The sequence below is a fragment of the Lissotriton helveticus genome, chromosome 5_1 (assembly GCF_964261635.1).
Source record: "Lissotriton helveticus chromosome 5_1, aLisHel1.1, whole genome shotgun sequence".
NCBI lineage: Eukaryota > Metazoa > Chordata > Amphibia > Caudata > Salamandridae > Lissotriton > Lissotriton helveticus.
Window position 1 is genome coordinate 727636032 of NC_136065.1, and position 12704 is coordinate 727648735.

The 12704-nt window shown below is 45.6% G+C and overlaps 1 protein-coding gene across 6 annotated transcripts in view; it reads left to right on the top strand.

Annotated features, from left to right (window-relative positions):
* The window catches only part of CCAR1 (cell division cycle and apoptosis regulator 1), a 1607854-nt gene that overhangs the window by 1261520 nt on the left and 333630 nt on the right, over nt 1-12704 (top strand). The gene's annotated exons all lie outside the window — the stretch shown is intronic.

Below are 12704 nucleotides of genomic sequence, written 5' to 3' on the forward strand. Positions count from 1 at the left end.
TCCTCTGGGTATCCATGGGTGGGGTTGCTCGCCAACTTCGCTGGTTCCAAAGGGTTTCCTCTGGGAAGGGTCCTAAAACCCAAAAATTCTAACCGTGACTTCCCCATGATATTCTATGGACTCTCATCCGGGATATCACCTCTGCACACGGACACCCAGGGATTCCTAGTTACTTATCATGGGTGGGTCTGTGCTTCCGCTGGCCTACAGATCCTTGGGTGTTAGTCTTGGGAAAGTACCCCTTCCACTTACGGTATATGCCCCCTATAGGGGCCATGTGTTTTTATATGTTTACTTACCTGCTTTACTGTTATTTTGATTTTGTATGCATGTCTCCGGGTAGGAGATATACCACGTAGTTCAGTGTTGGTGTGTAATAAATACTACAGTATTTTTCTAACACTTTTGTGGTTCTTTTCTGTGTGAATCTCATTGACTGACTTATGTGGTAAATGCACCCACTTTACACCCTCCTGAATAAGCCTTTGCTGCTCTCCACAGCTGCCCCTTGAGAGTTTGGTTATCAGGGACCACTTCTACTATCACTAAAGGTTGCCTGGACTCAGTGCAGGGTGTATCACCAATAGGTGTACACCATATACTGAGCCAGCCACCCACAACAGGGGCACAGCAGAATAGACTTCGAATCAATTGTCCTCAAGGAAAACAAAAGATACTTCTAATGGTGCCTAGACAGAATTGTATTCAGAAGTGCCCTCTTTCAGACGTTATCACAATACATAAATATGGTTAACTGCTAGTGCCAGTTTTGATGACAACTATGTCCCTTAAAACTGACTTAGTCATTTATCTGTGCTCTCTATTGACAGCTGCATGCCTCATAATAAGCTCCTTCACCATAGTACCTTCTGCTGTAGCAATGGCCCATGATGATGTGAACAAATTGGGTGCTTTCGCTGTTTTTTTACATAAATGAGAAACAGAATCCTAAGTCTATAGTCACAAGCAAGTCAGTCTGATATGGCTTCATGGTTGAACTCCGCTTTCTGAATTTTACATAGTGCACTACAAAAAAGGAGTGGGGCAAGCCCAATGTGGTCATGCACATAGGCTAGGCTCAACTCCTTGTGCATAGAATTATGGTGACTACCCAGACCAAATCCCAACAGGTGCCTGCAGAATCGGTTTTCCTCCTGCTGCATCCTGGTGCAATTGCAAAATCCTAATACTGCAGTTCCATACCTCAACACAGGTAGATATTCCAGCTTGTCGGTTTCTAACAAGGGTAATATAAGTTTGCTACCGAGTTTTAGGCATAATCCATACACGGCCATACTGAGCCCCAAGTGTGTGGTAAAAACGGAGGCAATGATCGGAGAGGCAAGGCAACTAGCTACTACAAGAGTCATTGGGGACGACACACCATGTATTAGGTTTTAGTTGTATTGGTTTTGAGGTGCAAACTATCTATAAATATGGCAACATTCTTCTTTTTTTTTAAACGTTTTTATTAGCTTTTTTCACCATATAAGTAAACATCCAGCATGTCAATATCGAGCAGTACACCCACGTCCCCACCTCCCCACCCACCATTCCTTCCCTGAAATCAAAAACACAATTTTTACTATTCAATTGAGCAGTTATTCCTCTCACCCTGTTCCCTTCGCACGACAGCCTCAGACCCTTCATCCGGGTCTGTTCCCTGACGAGTAGGTGCTCATACCCCCCCATGTACCTCACATCCCTCCATCTAGACCATGATAACGCCTCCACTTACCCCATACCCTGCCAAATTTCTTGGGGCACCCCCTTGCCTTATACGTTACTCTCTCTGCGGCCATATAGAGGTTCATCCCCCTTCTCCATTCTTCTAGTTGTGGTGTGTCTGGCGCCCCCATTTCCTTGCCACATCTCTCTTGGCCACCACTAGGGCCAGCAACAGGAAGATCAGCAATGGTCTGGCCAGATCTACATCGGCTGTCATTCCCAGCAGGGCAACTTTTGGGTCCAATGGTATGGTGGTCTCCAGCACTTCCCCCAGCTCCGTGAGGACCGACCCCCAGAACAGTTGGATATTTGGGCAGGACCAGATAGTATGGTAAAAGTCCCCTATGCCAGTGCCACATCTCAGACAACCCGGGTCCGCTATTCTCCCAATCCTGTGTAGGCGCGCCCTATCATAGTAGGTTCTATGCAGGATATTGAATTGTATCAACCGGAGGCGGGATTTGACTGCCACTCCCTAGGATGCATGAGGACCATACCCCAGTCTACATCATCCATGTCGCCCACTTCTCTTTCCCAAGTCGTCCGTAGGTTCCCCAGTCTGTCCGGCCTGTTATTCATTTTTGTTTTGTACGTAAGGGATACTGCCTTACCAGCAACCCTTTCCTGTAGGAGACGCCCCTCCAGAGGAGCGTATTCTGGAAGCGCCTCCGCCAAAGCCCCCTCCGCCCTCCACGCATGTCGTAGTTGCAAGTATTTAAAATACTGTGTGTGGTGTAGTCCATAGTCCTTGCGCAGTGAGGGGAACGACTGCAGCACCCCTTGTTTCATCACGTCTCCCAGGGTCGACATGCCGATGGCATCCCAACTCCGGAATCCCTTTAATTTATTATTTTCTTTTAGCCAGGCGCATTTCCAGAATGGGGTTTGTTTCGTGAACCTGCGTTCCCACCCTCTCGCTTTCGTCGCCCTCGTCCATATCCCTAGCGTGAGTCTCGTAGCAGTCAACAATCTAGCCCTCCCCTTACCCCCGTAGAGGTAATGTAGGCAGGTGTGCGCTTCCATGGTATGCCTCTCTAGTGCAAAAGTGGGGTGGGCGGCATCGGCATGCACCCATTCATTTTTAGCGACCAGGTGCTCTGCCCAGTAATAGGCCTCTAGGTCGGGTAGGGAGATACCCCCATTATACTGGTGCCTTTGTAGTGTCGAGAGCGCCACCCTGGGCCGCTTCCCCAGCCATAAAAAGGTCCGGAGCTCTGCCTGTATGTCCTTAAACACCTTTGCCGGCATAGGAAAATATTCATTTTGGAAGGCATACAGGAACCGTGGAAGCGTAATCATTTTAAACATTGCCGCCCGGCCTAGGAGCGTCAGGTGAAGTAGCTTCCATCGTGCAGCATCTTCATTAAAGTTGCGTATCACCCGTCGAATATTCCTCTCAAAGGAGAGCGCCCTATCGGTCATTATGAACACCCGAGGTAAGTAAATCCCTCCCCGGTCGTCTGCAGCCGCTCAGGGAGCCTGGGCCCCTCATCCTGCCTTTGGGGAACATAGAGTATCGATTTATGCCAATTAATCTTGTAGCCCGCGTGCGAGACATACCGTTCAAGTTCTACGAAGACGGCTGGTATAGTAGTCTCCGGTGCGGTGATATATAGCAGGACGTCGTCCGCATACAGGGAAAGTTTTTCCATAGAAGTGTCTGACTCCCCTATGCTGAACCCCCTGATGCTCTCATTTTGCCGGATTACACTCGCCATTATTTCTATAGTGAGCGCGAACAGCAGTGGGGACAGGGGGCATCCCTGCCTGGTACCCCTCTGTATAGGAAAGTCTCCTGACAGCGTACCATTGACCCAAACTCTCGCCCTGGGGTCCGTGTATAGCAGGCTAATCTTCTTCCTGAACTTGGGACCAAAACCGAAACGTTCCAGCACCCCCTCCAGAAAGGGCCAGTGTACCGCGTCAAATGCCTTCTCGGCATCGAGGGAGAGGAACCAATGTGGGCTCTCTCTGTTGCTCACTTCCATGAGCCAGTTATGCATCCTCCTCAGGTTGTATCGGGTCGCTCTTTCAGGGAGAAATCCCGTTTGGTCTAGATGGACCAGTCCTGGAATTACCCGCCGAAGGCGGAGGGCCAATATTGTAGCGAAGAGTTTTACCTCCACATTGAGGAGGGAAATGGGGCGGTACGAGGAGCACTCATCATGCGGCTTCCCCTCTTTAAAGATTGGGATAATCGTAGCCTGGCGGAGGTCTAGCGGGAAAGTCCCTTCCGCTTCGGCATCTTCGAACAGGCCTAGTAAATGACAAGTTAGGAGATCCGCCATTTTTTTGAAAAATTCCGCTGGGAAGCCATTAGGGCCAGAGGCCTTCCCCGCCCGAAGTTTAGTAATAGCCTCTCTAACCTCCTCCAATGTTATGTCCGCCTCAAGGTCCCGTTGATCTGCGTCCTCCAGAACCGGAAGATCGAAATGTGCCATATATTGCATGGCAGTTTCCCTTGATCCCAGAGCCCTGGTGTCATAAAAGGCCCCATAATAGTCTGCAAACGCGTTGGCTATTTGGTCATTCGTTCTGGCCCAACCTCCCTGGCCATCTCTCACTGTCTCAACCCATCTGGCATCCCTCTCTTTCTTGCTCAGGCACGCCAGGAGCCGCCCGGACTTGTCGCCCACATCATACAGTCGGTGCACGGTCGCCAGATGTTTGTACTGGATCCGTATGTCCAACAATCGTCCGAGCGTTCCCGGGTCTTTAGTAGTCAAGTGCTCCTGCTCTAGAGCCAGGATCTGGGCTTCCAGGGCCAGTACCTCTGCGTGTATTTTTCTCCTGTCTTCCGCCAACCTAGCCTGTGCTCTGCCTCGCATTACAAGTTTGAGCGCCTCCCATAGCGTTACTCTGGATGCCACTGACCCTTCATTTTCAGTGACAAAAACCTTCAGATCAGCCCGCAGGCCTCTCAGGATGTCTGCATTTTGGAGGTCCCATGCCGTTAGTCGCAAAACCGTATGTCGTTCCGTTCTCCGTCTACCAACCGTGAGTAGTAAAGGCGAATGGTCCGAGATGCCTCGCGCCCGGTATTCTTCCACATCAGTGCTGCACAGTGCCTGTCTGGCCATAAATATATAGTCAAGGCGGGAGTATACTCTATGCGCCCCTGAGAAGAAGGAATATTCCCTACTGAATATGGCAACATTCTTAATGAGACCTTGTAAACCATTGGATGTGCCTGAAAGCAGGACTGCATCATCGGCAGAAAGCAATGCTGGAAGGAGTGTAGAGTCCACCTTAGGTATATCTATCCCCTGAGCTGTAAGAAAAGAATTCAAACCGTTTATATATAGGAAGAACAGGATATTTGCCAAGACACACTTTTGGCACACACCTCGAGATAACCCAAATGTATGTGTACTCCCCCTCTTTGTTGTACCTAACCATCGCTGATACCTCACAATGTCTTGCTCGTAGGAAGTCAACCTAAGACTGGGGCAACCCTCTCTGGGTAAGAATATGCCATAATTTAGAGTGATTTACTAGTTCAAAAGCTCTACTAGGGCCATAAATGTAATTAAAGGGAGACCTTTTATAGCAGTTATTATTAGGTGAAGATTTATATACTGTTCCTGTGTACCTATCTCCTCTCTAAAGCCATATTGAACCTTGCTAATAAATCTAGACTGATCAGCCCAGGTCTTTATCCTATGCAGTATAATATGTCCTACTACTGTGACCACAGAATCCAACAATTATATTATATAGTAGCAAGGATTATCTCTGTTACCTTTCTTAAAGATTGGTATTATAAGGCTGTCTTCCAAGAAGAAGAGCTCTTAACAAGTACCACGGCATTCAAAGCTTTAGTGTTAATGGCAGCCCACAGAGCAATGTCCTTCTTATAAAAATCCATGGTGACCCCGTCCGGGCCAGGTGCCATTCTAAATAGGCTAGTGGATGTAGTAGTGAATATAATTTCAAGGGAAGATGGGGGAGTGGGGGTGTATCATCCAGCAAATCCGTTTTGTTTGGATTTTAAAAAGAATATATTCATCTGAAATGGTTAGTCCAACTGTCTGCACTGAGGTTAGTCCGTAGCTCATTACTTTTTACCGTTGTTGACCTGCTCCTTTTCACAATTTTCCAAAAATCACTTATATCCTTTTCTTTGCAGGTTCTTATCAGACTTTCCCATGCTTCCTCTTTAAGTACCTGCTCCCTGTGTTTTTAGGATATAGAACAACAATTGGTCCTTGGACTCTATTTTTATGCAACAAGTCAAAAACGTTTATAGTTCAAAAGCAATCCGCACGCAGAAACATATTCAGCTTATAGTGATTAATACGTAATACACCATGCGAAAGAAAAACATCTTCAGCATATAGTAATTAAATCATAATGTGCCTTGCGAAAAAGAAAAGTAGACACCAACTGTATTAAACAAGAATGCCTATTTTGTTCATAGTATCAAAGAATATATTGAGAATCCAGCGCCTCAGAGTCCTCAAGATACCCAACAGTGTCAAAGACCTTTACGGGCAGTAGACTCCCTCAACACTTACAGGATTTCATGGTGGGGGGGATTTGCCCTCGTTGTTTTTAATGCATTGTGGGGTAGTTTTGCTCTCACTGTTATCTTATTACTCTGTTCTCTCTTTGTTCTCTTCTTCTGTTCTTTCTCTATTCCATTGCTCTACCTGCGTGTAGAGGAAAGGGTGGTATGTTGTGATCTTCCTGTCACCGTTGTCGCGCAATGTGCGCCTCGGTGGAACATCCTTGCTGTCAACGTTCTAAATAGTCAGCTGTGCGCTCGCGCCCTGTCAGTTGAACAGCTGCTGGCTGAAGGATCAGGTGCGCTGATGTTATGTGCCCGGAGAAATAAACATATGGAATCAAGCCACTGTTCCCATGTCATGTTGTGATTACAACAACATGCCTGCCGTGATAAGGTGTCCTGTATAGATAGATTCCCTAAGCAAGGGAAAACATTAAGAACTGTCTGTGAAAACTGAACAAGGGCACAAGCTGAACCCAAAGAGCCATCCCAAATGTGTCTGCGTTTGGCATGCTTGGTGCACAGTTCATTAATAATGGCAACCGCCCATGCAGTGTGAGTGAGTATGTTTAATAATAGCATTTAAAACCTTGAGGCTAGTATGCATTGGATTGTATCTCCAATGCAGCTGCAAGACCAAGGGCTCACACCACTGGGCACAACATCTTAAAACACAGTTCTTGGTAAAATAGCTTTGAAAGAAATCCTGTTCTGTTGAAATTACTTTATTCGAAACAAGTTTCATAAAAGTACAATATACAGTATCCAAAATAAGCTATACATAAAAATAATTCAGACAATGGGCAAAAGTTTTGACCTGATGAACCAAGCATTCGCCACATATTTAGCCACCCCACAGACCATGTACATTGAAATGACATTAGTTTGAATGATACGCATGGCTAATCTATGCTCCCTCACCCCTAAATTCCTACAAACAGGTTTCAACCACCTATCTCTTGGTTTTTTGTAAGCTACACATGCAAATAGGAAGTGGCCCAATGATTCTTTCGGGCTGGGACAACCTGGGCATTTAATCTCTGTTCCACTATATCCCTTCCAGCCTTCTTTGAATGTGTTGAGGGGTAAAATACCATATCTGAATTTCAGAAACAGTGTTCTATCGCGAGGGACCTGGATAAAGTCCAGAAAGGGCTCTAACTTTCTAAGAGGCTTGTGGTCAAGGAAGGTACTAGTTAGATGGCCCCAATTTGGATTCCTAAGTTCTTTTGCAACAACCCAATCCCAATATAGTTTTTTAACAATTGTTTTTGGGGGTGGCATTTGTGAAATCCAACTCTCCTCCAGACCTATAGATTTCACAAGCCTCTTTAAATTGTTCAGCCATTTAATTTTATTGGCTACATTCAAACTAATCAGCTCATCCAAAACCTTGGCATAGTTAAAAAGTTCTGGGGTCCTTCTAAGACGAACCCAAAATAACAGGGGGCGAATTTGCACCAGATCAGCTATCGATTTTTTACCCAGGTCTAAAAATAGAGGTTTCAAGGGGGACGATAAAGGTAGCGAAACCATGTCTCTAATGAACTTATTTTCCGCCACTACTAAAGCTTTTGTATTTTCCGCCCCCCAAAGTTCTGAACCATAAACTGCCGCTGCCAATGCTTTCCCTTCATAAACTGCCAGGGTAGGGGCTATGGGTCTGCTAATAGATCGTCGCTGGTTCTTAAGAATTACTCCTGCAACCCTTTTGAGGTTTAAAACCATTTTAGCGATATGGGCAGACCAACTCAAATTATTACAAAGTCTTACTCCGAGGTAATCAAATTCTTGTACCACCTCCAGCGCGGTGCCATTCAACAAGAGGTTAACCTTCCTGTGTTTCTTTTTAGTAGTTAGCACCATCAACTTTGTTTTCGAAGTATTTATTGGCAACCCCCTATCTTTACAAAAACTGCAAAAACGATCGAGCAGTTTTTGCAAACCCATGGGGGATTTAGACATAAGAAGGGTATCGTCGGCAAAGAGGAGAGTGGGTGTTTTCTCTCCTGCAAGGACGGGGGCATCAGCCGGGTCCTCCCTCAAATGGTCTACCACCCCATTAATAAAGAGGGTGAACAAGGTTGGAGCCATCACACACCCTTGTCTCACTCCCCTATTTACCGGAATCTTCTCAGTCAGTTGGCCCTGGGATCCCCAGCGGATCCTAGCATAATTCCCTTCATGGAGTTTAATAATAAATTGTAGGAGGTAACTAGGAAAACCCATATCGGATAAGACCGACCAGAGCTTAGTCCGTGGAATGACGTCAAATGCTGTCTTCAAGTCTATAAAAGCCAAGTATAGACTGCCCTTAGTAATTAACACTGACTTCCAACAGACTGCACAAAATCTGAAGACCTGATCTATTGCACCTATATAGCTTCTGAACCCGGCCTGAAAATGGGACAAAATGCCTTTATCCACAAGCCAAGATTCTGTGCGATTTATGATCACCCTTCCAACCACCTTCTGGATAATGTCTATCAGACTTATCGGTGTGTAATTAGAGGGGTCATCCCTTTCGCCCTTTTTGTAAATAGTTATCACCTCAGCACCTTTCCAGGAATCAGGAACGGGGTGACCAGCCTGGATCAAATTCATCAGACACGATATATACTTAGCCCACACATTTGGTTCGTATTTTAACATGTCCCCTGGGAGACCATCTTGGCCCGGGGCCTTCCCGGGCAATAGTTTAGAGATGGCATCTAATACTTCTCTCTGGGAAAATGGGTCTATATTGTGAATCAAATTTCCACAAGGCATACTTTCGGGGATAGTAGCTGATTGTGATATCGAGCTATCCAAATTATCCTCACAATACAATTTTAAAAAATGGGAATACCATTCCTGATCCGTAATATGGTTTAAAATAGGTCCTGCTCCCTTGCTATCTAAAACATTAATTAATTTCCAAAAAATAACAGCATTTTTCCCACGTGCTGCTTCCTTCAGCTGTTGCCAATGCTCTTCCTCCCAGTCTCTTTTTGCAGATTTTATACTACTTGAGTAATCTTTCCTAGCCGCCCGGATGGCCACAGAATCCTTACTTCGTATTGCTTTAGTAATTGCTTTCCTTTTGGTTCTACAGTTACTCGTGTACCATGGATTACTTGTAGGTTTAGTACCATTAAGGCGTGATTTTGCCATTGGCTTCTTACAAAAGTGGGCTCCCAATTTACTTATTAAATTACTATAGGATACCAACAAACTGGGACCGACTAAATTAACTGAGGAGAAGGCTAAAGATGTCAATCTGCTAGTTTCTTTGGATACTAAATCCTTAATATTTTGGAGCTTCCCCTCATCACATTTGACGACATTCCATTTTAGCTTCCGATTATTATTTACAGGGAAGACTTCTTTGGTTATCATCTCAGTTACCCGGCTGAGATCTCGGCCACTTACCCACTTAAGCTGCATACATAAGGGGTTGTGGTCGCTATAGGAGGACTCCCTAACCACCATGTCAATTAAATCGGGCCAGGAATGTTCATCTAAAAGGATATAATCGATACGAGAGGGGCACCCCAGCCTATTAACGGTCATCGCTCCTGCGCGATCTGACTTTGTACGGCCATTTAGAGCCCAAAGATTATGATCTAACACCAGGGCGTTCAACTGGATAACTCTCGATGACCATTTCTTAATTGGACTAAGATTTAGCGGGGGTATGCTTTGTCTACCTTCCACTACGTTGGGTCCCAATACTTCTTCTACATCTAGAGGTTCGAATGTGCAGTTAAAATCCCCCCCGACCAGTATTTTAGATCTGGTCGGGAGGTTTGACAACTCCACATCCAACAATTCCAATATTGGGGAAGCAAGCCCTCCCTGGAAACCTCTAGCGTAAATACAGAAGATTTCATAACTATAGCCCCCTACACTGTTCTTTAAAGTAATGTGCAAGATGTCATTAGAAACATACTTGTTAGAAATAACACTACAATTCAGAGATGTTTTCACCCAGATATGTAACCCACCAGAAGGGCGGCCTCTTCCTAATGAAACAGCTGGAACATAAAAGGTAGAATAACCATTCATGTATTCGGGGAATAGGCACCACGTTTCTTGAAACATGCAAATATCAAAATTGTTAATGAAAATGTTCCAATCAGGATTTGCTAAGTTTTTCTTTAAACCTGCAATATTCCATGATAAAATATTAATAAGGGGACCCGGGGGCTTACGTTCCATTTGACCTGTAGAAACTATATCCTGCATACAGTTACCGACTACATCCGAAGGTTCAATAATATCTGTACCATTACTGATGGAGCCTGTAATAGCCACTCTGTCTACAGGCGATTTGACTTGATCTCCGGGTAAGGCCTGCACCACCCGACTACCCAATCGCTCGATGGGCTGGTTGGTAAGTCAATCGACTTCCTCCAGGCCATTGAAACGATTATAACATTGGATAGGGTGATCCAACTGTGGGCCCAACCATCCCTCCTTATGCCTATTTCCACCATGATAAGTTCTACCTCTTCCTCTACGCACTTCTTGCCAATCTCCATTTCCAGCCCCTCCCCAATTGTAGGAGCGTTGGTTCCCTTGGGTTTCAAATCTCCTCCAACCATTTTCATGCGGGGTAGCCCTTAGCCAACTCCATCTATTGTCATGGTTCCCCGCGGGCATATAAAAGTATGACAAGGGTTTAACAAGGATCTCGGAGTCATTGTTACGGCTATGCCCAGAGCAGATAAACTCTACAATACAAGGGTCTTCAAATGTGATCACCACACAATCTCCTTTGAGGTGTTTCTTTTTCTCTCCCACCCACGGTGCTCTCTCTACCATAAGGATATTTTTGTTAATATTGGGAGGGGGTGGGAGATTCCTATCCAACCAGTGACAAACTTTGTTTTTAAGGCCCCAGAATGTTTCGGGGATGTCTGTGGTAAGCTCAGGGACACCCATTAACACTATCACAAATGGGCAGGCGTCAGACGGTAAACTAATATTCCGCCGTACCCTTGGTGTCTTCACAGGGGGTGGGTGCGGGATAATGCTTGGAGCGGTAGAACTAGCTATTCCCGGAGGTTTATTAACATCTGCAGAGACTTGTTTAGTGACCACTTTACCAACCTTCTGTACAGTTGTAACGGTTGGACAGGTCTTGGTTTGCTGGATGGGTGCTATTGAGGGATTCTTGACCAATGGCAGTGGGCTTCCCGATGTACCGGGGGTATTCTTCTGGATTTCTTGAGTTACTTTTACCCCCTTACAATTCAGCTCCTTTGATATAATTCCGAGTTGATGTTCTATACCCTGGAGTCTAACTTCCAGGGGCAAAAGCAAAGACCTAATAAGGGTCGCTAGAGACTCAAAAAAGGGCGCATCCTCATCCTCTTCACTCTCTACAGACTCATCAGGACTACCATTATCAAGAATACTAGCCAAGCTAGTGTCGGATACAGTTACGTCAGGTAACTCTAGGGGTAGGGGGTGGGATACTCGATGTGGCCTAACAGAAGTTACTGGGGCATCCACACTTATTCCTCCCTCCTGTGAACCATTTCCCACACCGGCTGTGTTCCCCATACAGGGTAAAGTATTTTGATTAACTACGGTATCACTAAGCACCTCTGTAACAGATGATATTGGGGAGGATATTTTCCCTACAACTGGGAGCCCTTCTAACTCTGGAGGGTCTGTATGTATAATAGCTGAGGTAACCATGGGAGTAATGAGGGTGACAGACTCAATTGTGGGTACTGGTAATATAGATACCGGAGATATATTTATACTTTAAGGCTGGGCCATAGTCAATACAGGGGTCACATGAGTGGGTAATGAATGGGGCGTATCTGATAAACGCAAATGTTTATTCGGAGTACAAGCCAGGGCTATATTACCCAGTGACGATCTTTTGGCCTGGAGCAAATCTTGAGAAACCCTCCGTTCCATCAATATAATACCCTCATCAATTAGGGTGTTAGTGCGAAGGATAAAACTATCCAAGGTATTAGTACGTTTTTTGGTTTTAGTATTTTTTATCCCCGCCACCGCCTGGCTTCTAGTTTTTCGTGTTGACATTGTATTACACCAGCAGATAACTAACATGGGGTACTCTAGTTAAATGGTAAAAGGACGTAACTTAATTAACAACCCCTATAAATTGAATATTACTACAATAAAACTAATACACTCAGTAGTGCTAAAAACAAAACAATGACATCCCATACAAAATATAGCACATCAGTGACAACAACAATTTTATAAAACTTGCAAGGGGTTGTGGCCAGTCCAGTCCTCTCGGTCCTCGGAGGGCCTCAGAGGGCCCGCCCTTTGCCCGGGCTTAGCCTCTACGCTTAAATAGGAGGGTTGGGGGCGGGAAGAGACACCAGGTGCGCTGAGTTGTTGAAGCGCTGGGCACCCTGGGTCTCGCAGTCCCGGCCCCGGCAGCGTTCGCTTGTGTCCTGGGTCCTCGTCGATCAGGAAGCAGGGAGCAAGGCAG